Here is a 12,887-nt window from a genome sequence, read left to right on the forward strand (position 1 = left end):
ATTTTTGGGGCCCTTTGCACTATGGCAATTGGCGGCCTCCCTATTTCAGGGGGTGGGTAGGAGGCCACAGTGGAGGGAAGTGTTCAGGTCCTGTCCCCATGGGGTGGGAGGCACTGGGAAAGGAGTTCAGGACCTGCCCCTGTGAGAGCGGGGGATTGAGTGAGGGAGCGGTTGAAGAGTGAGTCCAACTTGCACACCCCTCAGTGTCCACCCCCCCCCACTTAGTGGCTCCTGTCCTACAGAGCTGGCCCAGCTCTCTCCTCTGACCCACTGGTTCTTGCCACAGCATGCAGGCAGGGCCCTCCACCATTCCTTATCCTGGCTTGTTTTGTGTGTGTGTGTGTGTGTGTGTTTCCTCTCTTCTGCCCCGCTCCCCCTCCCCTTCCCACTTGTGGTCAAGGGCTCCGCTGAGATGGCAACCCCAAGTGCACATTGCTTAATCTGGACCTGATTACACAAAGCTCATGTAATTTCTTTGCCAGGCCATCTGTCAAATCATAATAACATATTTGGTGTTGCCACATCTAGTGTTTAGATTTCAAAGGCAAGCTCCTGCAACTGTAAGCTTTTGTGGCATCTTTCATGCCTATTAATGCCATGAAAAGAAAGTGGCATGCAAGCAGTTAGTGGAAATCATGATTAAGTGGGCATGAGTTAGCTGCAGTGGATTGAGGATAATAATTATCATCACCTATTCATGATGCTGACACAAAAAGTACCAACAGTATGAAAGCAAAGACCAATGTTGTGGGGGGCATTTAACTATGTCTAATAGCACACTTTTTCCATTTTGCTCCTCAGTAAGATCTGAATTTGTAAGGGCTGATGGTGAGTAACTTGAATCACTGTTTCTTCATGCTAAAAGGTGAGTCTCTGGTCATTTCTGAGTGCTGCTGTGGTTTTGTTATGGTTCTGCATTACACTTGTCAGAGTAGCATTATGTCTTTCATAAACTGACAAAACAATTTAGTGGTTTCTTGGAGAACATAACCCTTAAAGGATTGTCCATAACTAGTCTGATGGGCAAGGCTGCTAATGTTTGCTTTGTGAGCTTTATATTAGCAGGGCTACGTGGGTGTATTGATTTATCTGCCTCATGCACCTGATTCTGTGGTGTCTGGTGCACATCAGTGACACTACCCAATACTAAATGTAAGCAAGGTCTGAGTGGCACTCTCTTCTGCTCAGTCAGCTGAAAGGGGGGGGGGCACTTTATTTGCATGGGCTTTGTATTTGCATGAGTACAATTAAGTATTTAGCATATTTTCACTGTATATAGATAAGCACACCTATGTGCTGTGCATAATGGGAAATGGTTAGCAGGGCTGGTTTTGGGCTACAAACCACTTTTGTGTTAACTGCTGGGTTAATGAAATGTTGTCCTTCAATTGTATGAACAGATGTCAGCAGAACTGTGCTTAGCCTGTTATGATAAAATATTTCACCCCAAACTAAACAGAGCCCCACAAGGTGGCGGACAGATGTTTCAGCATTGTAAAGGGGGGGGAAGGGGGTGAGGAGGCTCTTATTGGGATTGCGCTGGCCCTGGCAAAGGGCTACCCCTAGGCATAGAGTAACTCTCTCCTTCCATTGTTAAAAGGTAGAATTAATGACTCCTCTTGGAGTCTTTTGTTTCTTGAAAGCAGGGACATTGCCTTGGTGTCAGCAGAAGGTTTACCCATGAACTGAGAAATTCACTAAGAACTGAATCACTAAAGAGCTGAAATTCACTAAGAGCTGAACCAGTAGAGGTCCTGGGAAACCTTTCCTGACAACTGACAGAGCTCAGTCAGCAACAGTCAACTCCGGCAGAGAGGCCGGCACAGTCGGTGCCAGTCTGGTGCAGTCGGTGGGAGCCAGACGTGGTCAGTGCCAGGGTCAGCGGGAGCCAGGCGCAGTCGGCAGTTGGCGGGAGCCAGACGTGGTCAGTGCCAGGGTCAGCGGGAACCAGGTGGGTTGCTGTCAGCCGTCGGGGACTCAGCAAGGCCTGAAGGCGGTAGGAGACAGCAGCAGAGGGGGCTTGGTCAAGCCTGTGTCGGACAGCAGCCTGCATAGGGGGATGGGTGGAGCCACAACCAAGAGGTGAACATTGCAACTACGACGGTCAGTACAGAGGAAAGAAGGAAGGGAGAGGTGAAGGGTTACATAAATATAAATATTAATAGGTGATCTGTCTGATATAGCTTCATTTCAAGACAGTAAAATCCCTATTTATGGTGAATTGGGCTAAAAATATCCATTTAGCCAGACTACATTCCCTTTTGGTGATCCATTGGGTTAATTGCAGAGGATGTGTGCAAGCTTCTCAAATCCTTGTTAGCATCTGGAAAAGCCATTTGTTCCCTGTGCAACACAGGTAAATTGTTATTCTGGCTCTTTGCTCCAGATCTTTATATACAAAAAAAAAAAAAAAAAAGGCGAAACTTTGCTTTATTATAATGGTGTAAACCCAGAGTAACTTCCCTGACTTTCATTACTTCAGCGGAAATGAGAACAGAATTTGGGCCAGGGAAATTAATCCAGTGTAAATTTTTCAGTCTATTAAGCTAACTTGGTTATAGCCACTTTTAAACTGATTTCAGAGTCTCTACACAAGGGACTTGTACTGATTTAAATACTTTGATTTTGAAACTGATTTCGTTAAATTGGTGCAGTTTCTATGTGTAAACAAATGATCGGCTAGACACTGCTACATCAGTTACAAGAGTCATATTTTCTTCAAAACCATGAGGACTAGAAATGTAATTTAAAAAAAACATCTGCTGTAGTTACATGACTCCAGGAGCTGAGGCTGATCCTATAGTGCATAGGTCTGGCCTTGATCGTGTGTGCACACAGGTGTCACTGACTTAAAAGAACATGTAGAGGTAGTAGTTGTGTGTGACCAAAGGCTTGATGGGTTAAGGCCTCTTTGAAAAGGCCCTTTTTGTTAAGTGTAATAGTAGAAATCTAAGAACCCTGATTTACGTGACTACTCTGGAATAGAGAAAATGCTGTAGGCAAAATATATTTTGATTAATGAAATTATTAAAGAACAGTTTGTGTTAACAGGATGGTGAATAGCCCTTTTTGTGTGAAAAACTGTAAATCCTTATAATTTACTTCTTGGCCATTATAAAACAAGACACTCACCTTCCTTTGCATTCTCTGACTGCCATAATACACTGACTAGAATGGTTTATAAAGATGAACATCTCCAACCCTCGCTGCTTGACATCTCTAATCTGACCAACTATTACCCATATTGAAAATGTATCAGAGTTTGAAAGGAGAAAATGCAGAGAGAGAGTCATTTTCTTTCACTTGTCACATAGGGTATATTTACACTGCAGTTCAAGGTGTGATTGCCGCATGGACAGGCATGCATGCAAGATTTAATATGGGGAGTCTGGCTAAAAATAGCAGTGGAGACCTGGCAGGATTGTGAGTGCATATCCACAGTTCTGGGAAAGCGTCTACAACCCTGGCTGAAGCCTGTGCCACCGTGTCTTCAGTGCTATTTTTAGCCGTCCTAGTTAGATTAAGCTAGTGTGAATAAGCCTAGCCAGGCTCCAATCACGTGGCCTTTGGAACACTCCTGAACAATACAGGGAAAAAAAGGTCATGTGTTCGTGACAAAAGCCGTGGGCCTTTGTCTTCAGATTTTTCAAGAATAACCATTCTGGAAACAAAAATCTTACTTTTTAGGATTAAATTTCAAATAGAAGAGATAAGTTTGTCACATGAATCAGGCAATACTTCCTTTCCATTACTAAACTGTAATATTGCCTTTGAATGCAATAAGCTTTTGTTGCCTTGTGGTTAATACTATTCCATCACTCTCAGCATGAACGCCTTCTTTTTTATGCTTTACCCAGGTGGTCCCCAGTGTCTTTCAGCTTGCTGGGCTCACCATTTCTGGAACTCTATGTTTACATGTTTAATATTTGATATTCAAACAGATGACATGAATGCTTTTGTTTTTGCTGCTTCTGAAGAAAATTTTAACCCATAAATGGGAGCCAGCTATCTGAGATCTATTTGTTTTCAGTCTGTTTTGCTAATTTCATACTTGGTGTGTTTATTTTTCCATTACCACTCCTTCCGATAGCCTATTGTACCATTCACTAATATTTAGGAGAGGTTTTCTTTTCTTCCATCAGTTAGCCAGTGATAGCCTAGCAACCACCAAGCATGTGATGAAGGAAGTTCTATTTTATCTGCATTTTTACAGCCCTGTACAGATAATTCTCCTTTCCACAGCACCATCTCATAAAAGAGAGAGATTGCTTGAGAGAATCAGCCTCCATTGTTTGATACGACTTTGTCCAATTGCCATTCCACTACCCAAAATATGTGTGGCAAAGCGCTGATGCTGTTTGAAAGGTTTCCCAATTACCTGATAAAATGCATGAATTGCCTCCTCCAGACCGACTATGGAAACACACAGCAAAGGCAGGTGTATCACATTCCTTTTTATCAGAACTATATTATAATTTCTACTCCTATCAATGATGATAGCTCTCCATAACCTGCCCCAAATCCCGTGCATCCCATAGTGTCTGAAAATAACCTGTATTACATTGCTTACCATGAGGTGGACAGATCTCAGTAACATGAGCATTTACAACCTTTACACTATGGACAAAAATCAGTGGAAAGGGTGACTTCCTAGGTTATATTTTGTTTTTCCTCCGAATATTAATTTCAGGTTCCATTGTTTAGAAGATTGCAATTGAACAGGATAATGAATGCCACATCCTTAGTGCCACCTTGGCAGGAAAGAGATTGTGATGGCACCTGCTTGAGGTTCTCCAACCTCGCCAATAGTACCACGTGCATTCGTATCAATGACACAATCGGAAAAAAGGATCAGATAACTTGGACTGGGTTTATGGACACATTAGCCTGACTATCTATGTAAAGCAACCTCTGAAATAGGGATGCTGTGTTTACTTCCAAGGGATGTCAGTGACAGTGTATTTCTTTCTCATGCTCAGTATCATGTTGCAGGCTCCATATTGCATTTAATTATACTGCTATTACATTGGCTGGCTGGTCAAAGTACAGTCTGAGTTGTGCTCCTGGCCAGACCATTGATGACAACAATGCCTGTGTTGTTCTGTGGCTGTTCACGAAGGGCTAGACTGTGTCTTTATCTTACTCAGATGAGCATAGGAATAAAAGGGAGCAAAGCCCTGCCTCTCCACCCCCTTGCTTGGTTTAGATCTTGAATTCAGTGTGGAGCACAAGTCTCTGTTTTCTGGATGCTCCTCAATGCAAGCAAATGGGTGAAAACAGCTGAAGGGAGGAGTAGAGTCTTGGCTTCATCTTGCACCAGATCAGCTTCTCTGGCCAGCAAGCAGAAAAGTAAGCTTCATCCTCCCAAGGACAGCAGCAACTTCCTTCCTTCCCATCCCTGAGCAAGAGGCAAACAGGGCAGGAACTGCGCAGAGCAATTGTAGCTATAACATAGATTTTAATCCCACATTAATATCACAATGGCTTGCTCAATGAACGTCTGAATTTCAATCTGGGTTCTGCCAAACAGCTGGCCACCTTGACTGACAAACTCCAAACCTGTCAACCTTCATAGTGATAACTGGGAATTCTTAAGTAATCGATATAATTAATACATGATCTATAGATCCAGCTATACAGGTATGGGCTGCCACTTTCTCTGGGCTGAGCCTAAAGACTCAGTCTAGCGTTAATTGTTCCAATGGTTCTGGTGTGTCCACACTGCAAAAAAAAAAAAACAAAAACAAAAAACTTGGCAGGGCTTCTCAAAGCCCAGCTCAACTGTCTCAGGCTTGTGCTATGGGGCTGAAAATAGCAGTTGACCCAGGCTCTGAGGCTCACTGCTGAAGATTTATTTATTTGAGTTTTTTTTTTCTTCAGTTTTAAGAGTATTTTCTTGGGCTTGCAATCAGCCTGGTGTCACTATTGAATTTCCACCATTGGCCATTGTTTTTCCCCACTGTACACAGTGCCTTCTCTCTATTTTCAGTAATACAAAAGCAATTAGATATGTAGGAAGAACAGTATCACAACCATATATTTCCACCAAACCTATGGTAAAGAGTTGATGGTACCAATTTAGTCAGCCAAATCTGACTTATGCTGAGTAGCTCCAGACTCAGGAAATAATTCTATGGAAGTCAATGGAACTACTCAAGCAATACAGTGCTACTCAATGTGAGTAAGGGTGGCAGAATCAGGCTCTAATTTAGGATTTTCTATAGCACCCATTAGATAGTTTCTAAGCCCAAAGTTGCTAATGTGTAAATCTGGGTAATTCAGTTGAGGGTTAATAAATTTCTACATACGTAACTGAATAGTCCAGGTTGCATGTTTGTAGTAAATTAAAGTGATTGGTTGTATCCTCCTCTGGTGTAAATCTGTGTAGCTCTATTAACTTCAAATTCCCAGATATGTAAATATGTTGACTTCAACAGAGCTATGTTGATTTACATATCTGGGAGTTTGTATGAAATTTTCTTTTTAATATCAGGTTTGCACGTTTGCAACATTGTGGTTTCTTACTGGAAGCAGAAAACAGATTTTTGCATTGTTTATTGCTTGGACAGCAGCAGTTTTGTGCCATCTAGTGGGCAGTTGATAGAGTATACCAGATGTGTATTCAAAACAGAATACTGCACAAATATATCTAATATCACAGGGCCAAGTAGCTCCTCATCACATCTGCTCCTTAGCAAAGTGATTGGATAGATAATGTAAATCCTTCTTATAGATTGCAATCCTTGGAGCACTCCTCTTTGTGGCACTGCAGGCACATCACCCTCAGTTTCTTTCTAGTCCCCCCCATAACTTGTTTGCATTCCAAGGACTTAAAGTAATAGTCCCTTCCTGAGGTCCAACTTATTAAGTCTATAAAAATAGCCTCTTCTGGCTTCCCAGGTCCAAACCCTTCCCCTTGGTTAAGAGATTCCACAGTCATTCTTTGTGGGGCTGTACACCACTTCCCCCCAGTTAAGGAATTCCGGTTTCCCTTCTTGTTCAAGCCAGCTTTCCCAACAACAGTAACCAGGTCCCAGCCCTGTTTCAAAAGCTCCTTTTCTCTCCCCTGAGGTCAGCTAACAGTTGAATGCCTTAAATGCTGGCAGAACTTGAGAGAATCCATGGATGTGACCCATAACAGCAAAAAAGTGTGGCTGACCATATATAGACTTCCCAGCAATACAAAAATGGGTGGACATTTCAACATCTCGGCTAATCAGATAGCTCTTCAAATGCTACTCAATGGGAAGGTTAAGTGGTCATCACTTTGGCAAACTGGTCATCACTTTGGCAAATACTCCCGGGTACATCAAGCAATCTAGGTCTTACATCGCCCTTCTCTATGGAGAAATTGGACACTGGCATCAGTGCCTTGAAACAGGGAAATCAGCAGGCCTAAATGACATCCAAAGTGAGCAGATAAAAATTTCAGCCCACACATATGGAAATAGCTCCTGAGAGCATTCAATACCTGTTTCATCCATTCAGCACAAGATACTGAAAATCTGGCAACAAGCCAACGTGGTGGTCCTTTTGAAGCCTGGTAAGGAACCATTTGACCCCAAAAACATTTGACCTATCTCACTCCTGTGTGATATTTTAAAATTGTTTGAGTGACAACTGTTATATTGCCTTACCCCAGTTATTGAACCACTTCTTATCAACAAACAGGCTGGCTTTTACCTGGGTCGGTCATGCACTGGACAGCTTCTGAACATCACAAAACATATCAAAGATGGACATGAAAGTGGATTGACTGCAGGAGCAGTGTTTATCTCTCAGCTGCCTATGATATAGTCCATCATTGTGGGCTCCTTGATGAGGTACTAATGGTAATGAAGACCCACCACACACAAAACTTTTGCTTCAAATGGAGATCTAGATAATGCAGACCATTGTGAGCTTTAGTTTCAAACGGAGCCTAAGGCAATGACAGAAGAACAGCCTCCCTCATGGTAGTGCCTTAGCACCTACACTATTCAACATCTACACAAATGACCAGCCAAGCTACCCCAGCACAAGGAGATATGTGCATCACCACACAATACAACAGGAGTTTGGCATAATAGGGAGTATTCTGGTGAATGCACTTAACACGCTAGACAAGTACTTTGCAGCCAATCAACTGCGTGCAAACCCAGATAAGATGCAAGCCAGTGCACTCCATCTAAAAAACCAAGAGACCAAATGTCAACGCAACATCAACTGGCTTGGGACAAAACTTACTCATTCCATACATCCTGTATACCTTGGTGTTACTCTCAACCCTTCTTTAGAGACACGAGACAACTAAAGCCAAGGTTAGGATTCAAAACAACATTCTCAGCAAGCAAGTTACATCACACTGGGTGCAAACCAATCCACTCTGTGATCAACAGCACTGGCTACTCCTTGGCTGAATGCGCCTGGGCAGGGAGGGCACGATCTCCTCACGCAGAGAAGGTAGACCCTGTACTTAACACTGCCTACTGCTATCTTACTGGATGCTTTAAGCCTACCCACATCAATGACCACTACAGCCTCACAAATACTGCTTCTCCTGATGTATGCCAGGACGTTGCTAGTAGAGTCGAGCACTCAAGGCAATGCACAGATCCCAGACATCCACTACATGATATAATACCAACTCTGAGTTGACTGAATGCACGACAAAATTTTCTTGCCACCTTTAAACCCCTAATATTGTCACCCAAACAGACAAGGGTTCAGTTATGGCCAAGAGGTGTAGAGGACAATACTGTAGCCTGGGTGCTCCGGCTCCTAACAGTTGAGCACCTACACCTAGTGCAGATCAGCTCTGGACTATATGATGCTGCCTGAATCGACTCCATGTTGGAGCTGGCCAGTCTAGAGATGTGATGGTCACGTGGGGCTACATCGCTGGCCCTAATATCTGTGATTTTGGCAGAGTGCCTCCAATTGTGAAGCATCTCCTGTGATGCCAACTGCTTGAGTGCAAATGCTCTTTCAGTGACCTGGTGGAGTGCAACGACCCAGCAATCGCATGTGCACGGTGTGGTGGGAAGCAGTATAAAGATATGACAGAAAGAAGCTAACAGCTGGATTTTATCCTGTTCCGGTGTTAGCTCCCTGGTTAACACAGGGCCCCATCCCTCAGGTTGGTCTGCTGCTCCCTTAAACACCTATTCCCTTGAAGGCGCCATGTCATGGAACTGGCTTGGCTGGCTCTGAACCCCACTATGCCTTAAAAGGGACAAATCACCCTGTTCAGTTACAAACAAGCAACTACGTTTAAAGAACATTACTAAGGCTGCAAAGTCAAGCACTCAAAACATTTCAGTGGGAATTAGAAACCTAAATACCTTTGAGGATTTGGGCCTCTGTAGCAGAGGCAGGGATAGAATCCAGTTCTCCAGCACAGCATTCAGCTGCCATAGCCCAGAGACCATTCCCTTTCTTCCTACAACCCCCTGCCTCATTCACTGCACACCTTTCAACCCATCCCTCCCAGTACATGCAATAAATACATGCTTTCCCACCTCTGTAACAAACAAGGCAGGAGTACTACAGACAACAACCTCCTTCACCACAGAACCCCGATTCATCCCCAGAACAGGTCAATCCTCTGCACTGAATGAGCCAGGGGGCCTGTGGGAAACATAATATATGGTCAGGTAAGTGAAGACCGCATCACAATGCATATGCACAAGGTTGTCTCCCGTGGATCAGCCTTTTGTTCCCTCTGCATTTGCAGCAAATGGCTTCTTTCTCCATGATAGCTGGGCATGAGCAGGAAGAGCTGTTGAGAGCACAGGAGAGAGAGGCTCCCTGATGTCAGTTCTGGTGCAGAGCCCCAAGCAGCCATTACAGGGCAGTGCTCCACCACCCTCATCCCATAGTCCTGGGTTAGAGCATGTGCACTTGCTTTGTGGAGCTGGCACATGTGCAGTCTGCTCAACAATGGGAGCTGTGGGAGGTTTGAGCATGCTCATTGTGCATGGAGTCTTTGGAGATTTTAACTGATTTCCTAAGGCTCTACTGAGCATGTGTGAATTGCAACTTTGCAAAGGCTTATTACTTGGCCAAATTCATATGGATTTTCACACAAAGGCCACCTGATGGCAAATTTCAAGTCCCTGAGCCGAAGTACGGAGGCACTAGAGATTTTCAAAAAACAGTTATCAGAATGTTTTAACACAGACAAATCATTGTATTTTTCTCATTCTCAGAAGTGCTGAATCATTTTAGCTGAAATATTCCCCCCAAAAAATCAGCCTGAGGCAGATACTCAGCATGAGAAATTTCAGCCCAAATGGTTTGGCAAAGATATAAGCAACTGAAAAAAGTGTTTTATAATAGGAAGTGTTGGGCAACTGAAGTTGAGCTCTGTGTAGCTCGAAATCTTGTCTTGTTCACCAACAGAAGTTGAGCCAATAAAAGATATGCCTCACTCAGCTTGTTACTTTAATAATACACATCAGTGGCATACCGAAGAGGGAAGGCAGGCGGGCCATGCCCCCAGGCATGGGTCTGGGGAGCGGCACAGGTCAGGCCCTCCTCGGAGGAGCTGCTCCTGTCGCAGGCAGGCACCAGGGTGGCCTCCCAGCCCCTCCACCCCTGTGCTGGAAGGAGCTGTGGGAACCCCCAGAGCCCATCATGCCCCCCTGCTACCCCCACAATGGGAGGGAGAGCAGGAAATGGGCCCACAGACCCCCTCCCCTCCGTGGGGTGCTGTTGCTGCCACCAACAGGGTAGAGTGGGGGAGAGCGGGACAAGTGCCTGCAGACGCCCCCTTGCAGGGCGCTGTCACTGTCGCTGACGGGGTCCAGGGGTGGGGGAGAGTAGCACACGGCCTGCAGACTGCTCCCCTGTGCGGGAGAGTGGGAGAGCAGAAGATGGGCTGATGACCAGGCCCCATCCCCACTACACGGGGCACAGCCTACCGAGGGGGGGGAGGAGGGGATGCCAATGTAAGTAGGCCCCCGGGTGCCGGAGACCCACAGTATGCCAGATACACATTCTCAGGGGAAAAAAGTCAGTAAGGTTGAGAGTGACTATCAGTAATTTAAAGGTTAAAATAATATATGAGTGTTGTGATTTTTTTTTTATTTAAATCACACAAACAAACAAAAACCTCAATCAGTAGAAAGCCAGGAAATTCAAGAGCGAAGGTCAAACATCAAGAAACCCAAACTTTTGAAAGTATAGGAATGCATAGTTAAGGTCATCCAAGCAGCCTTCTCTCTGTGCTCATAAATGGAGCTTGCTCACTCTGCCTTTTGAGCCAGAATAGCGAGATCAGCGCGCAGAGGTCTCCTCTGTGCCCAGACCCATAGGGCACGCTCTGGCCCATTGTTTGGGTTACAGATTTGGCATCTGGTGAGGTCAGTACTATTCCGTATACTAACAACCTTGTATGGCCATCTGCATTGAGAGCCAAACCTTACTACTCAGTGCCTGGGGGTTACCCTTCCTGGGAAATGTTTGACTAAATTCTTGCTTGGGCAGGGGGGTGGGAGTGGGGGTGTAGTTGCTTTGTTTTTTGCTTTTAATAAATGAAGATCATGTTCTCAAGTAGTAAGCAGTACTGCCAACCCCAAAGATTACAAAATCATGCGTAGACCCCCGCAATGCATCAGACTGGCCCCAAAGTAAGGGGATTTAAAAAAAGATGATATTGTCTCACTGGAGGGAGGGAGTGTCAGTAAGTGTATCAGAAGGGCCAACATACGCAAATTTATTAAGCTGATTTTGGTCCCTGCTACAGGCGGCTTGCCTTCACATCTGTTCCCTCCAATCCCCCATCAGTTCTCTCTCCCCTCCCCAATTATGCCCCTCGCATCTGGCCAATCTCTCCAGCCACCACGCCCCTCCCCCATTGATTCTGCTCCCTCAGCCTCACCTTTCCAGCTCCTGGGCGCTTCACCCACCTCTCCCAGGCAGGGGGGGGCGGAGGGGGCAGCGCCATCTTCACTCTCCTCAGGTTGAGTATTACAGGCCAACACTTGCAGAAGCCGATTTTCAGTGGCTCATCTGAATTCTAAGCCCAGTTTTTACCTGAATTGATTGAGGATTGGGGTGGTCAGGTGAGGGTCGTCCCTCAACAATGGTTTACTGCTACTTGGGGTACGTCTTCACTGCAGAAGTAACCTGGGTGATTGGCACCAGGGACTAAGCACCTGGGTTAGCTGAGCTTGGGTGTGAGCAGCCACACTACAAATCCATCTGAGAGTTAGTGTCCTCAGTGGTGCTGCCCTCACTTACGTGTGTGATTAGGACTTCTGGGGGCACATCTCAGGCTTCTTAGTGCTGCAGTAAGCTGAGCTGCTCCATGATGCTTCCCAGTGTATTGTGGGAGAACTTGTGTGTATTTCTGGGCGCAGGGGGGGTAATTGTGGGGAGACACTGGAGGACTACTCACACGTGAATGGTTTAGTCTGTGCCCTCACTATAAAGTGGGTGGGTTACCAACCTGAGCAAATGCAGCAATTGGGCTTTAGCCTATACCAGTGGATAGCCAACTAGCCCAGGAATAAAACACCAACACACTAGGCCAGAGGTTTTTGTGCATGGATGGCAGCTGGGCTAAAGGCAACACCCAAGGAAGAGCCTGAGTTAATTCTGCACAGAAGATATGCTCTTGGAGAATAAAGCTATTGGGATCAACAGCAGGCCATTTCCAGCAGAGTCCTAGTTCATAATCAAATAAATAAAAACTAAAACAAAAAAAAAAACCCTCAAAGTTTTAAACACTCTGACTAAAAATCTCTCCACCTTGCAATTATTCTGCTGACCATTTCTTATGAATTTATAATCTCATTAAGTTCTCTAGTTATCCATGGAGTTCCAGGTAGGTGTGATGTGAACTAAGATCTCTAGTTACCAGAGGGTTCTAGACAGATATGATCAGAATTTCTAATGTAAAA

The sequence above is a fragment of the Emydura macquarii genome, unplaced genomic scaffold, assembly GCF_026122565.2.
Source record: "Emydura macquarii macquarii isolate MOO-44397 ecotype Brisbane River unplaced genomic scaffold, CSIRO-AGI_Emac_v2 contig_3019, whole genome shotgun sequence".
Classification (NCBI taxonomy): Eukaryota; Metazoa; Chordata; order Testudines; family Chelidae; genus Emydura; species Emydura macquarii.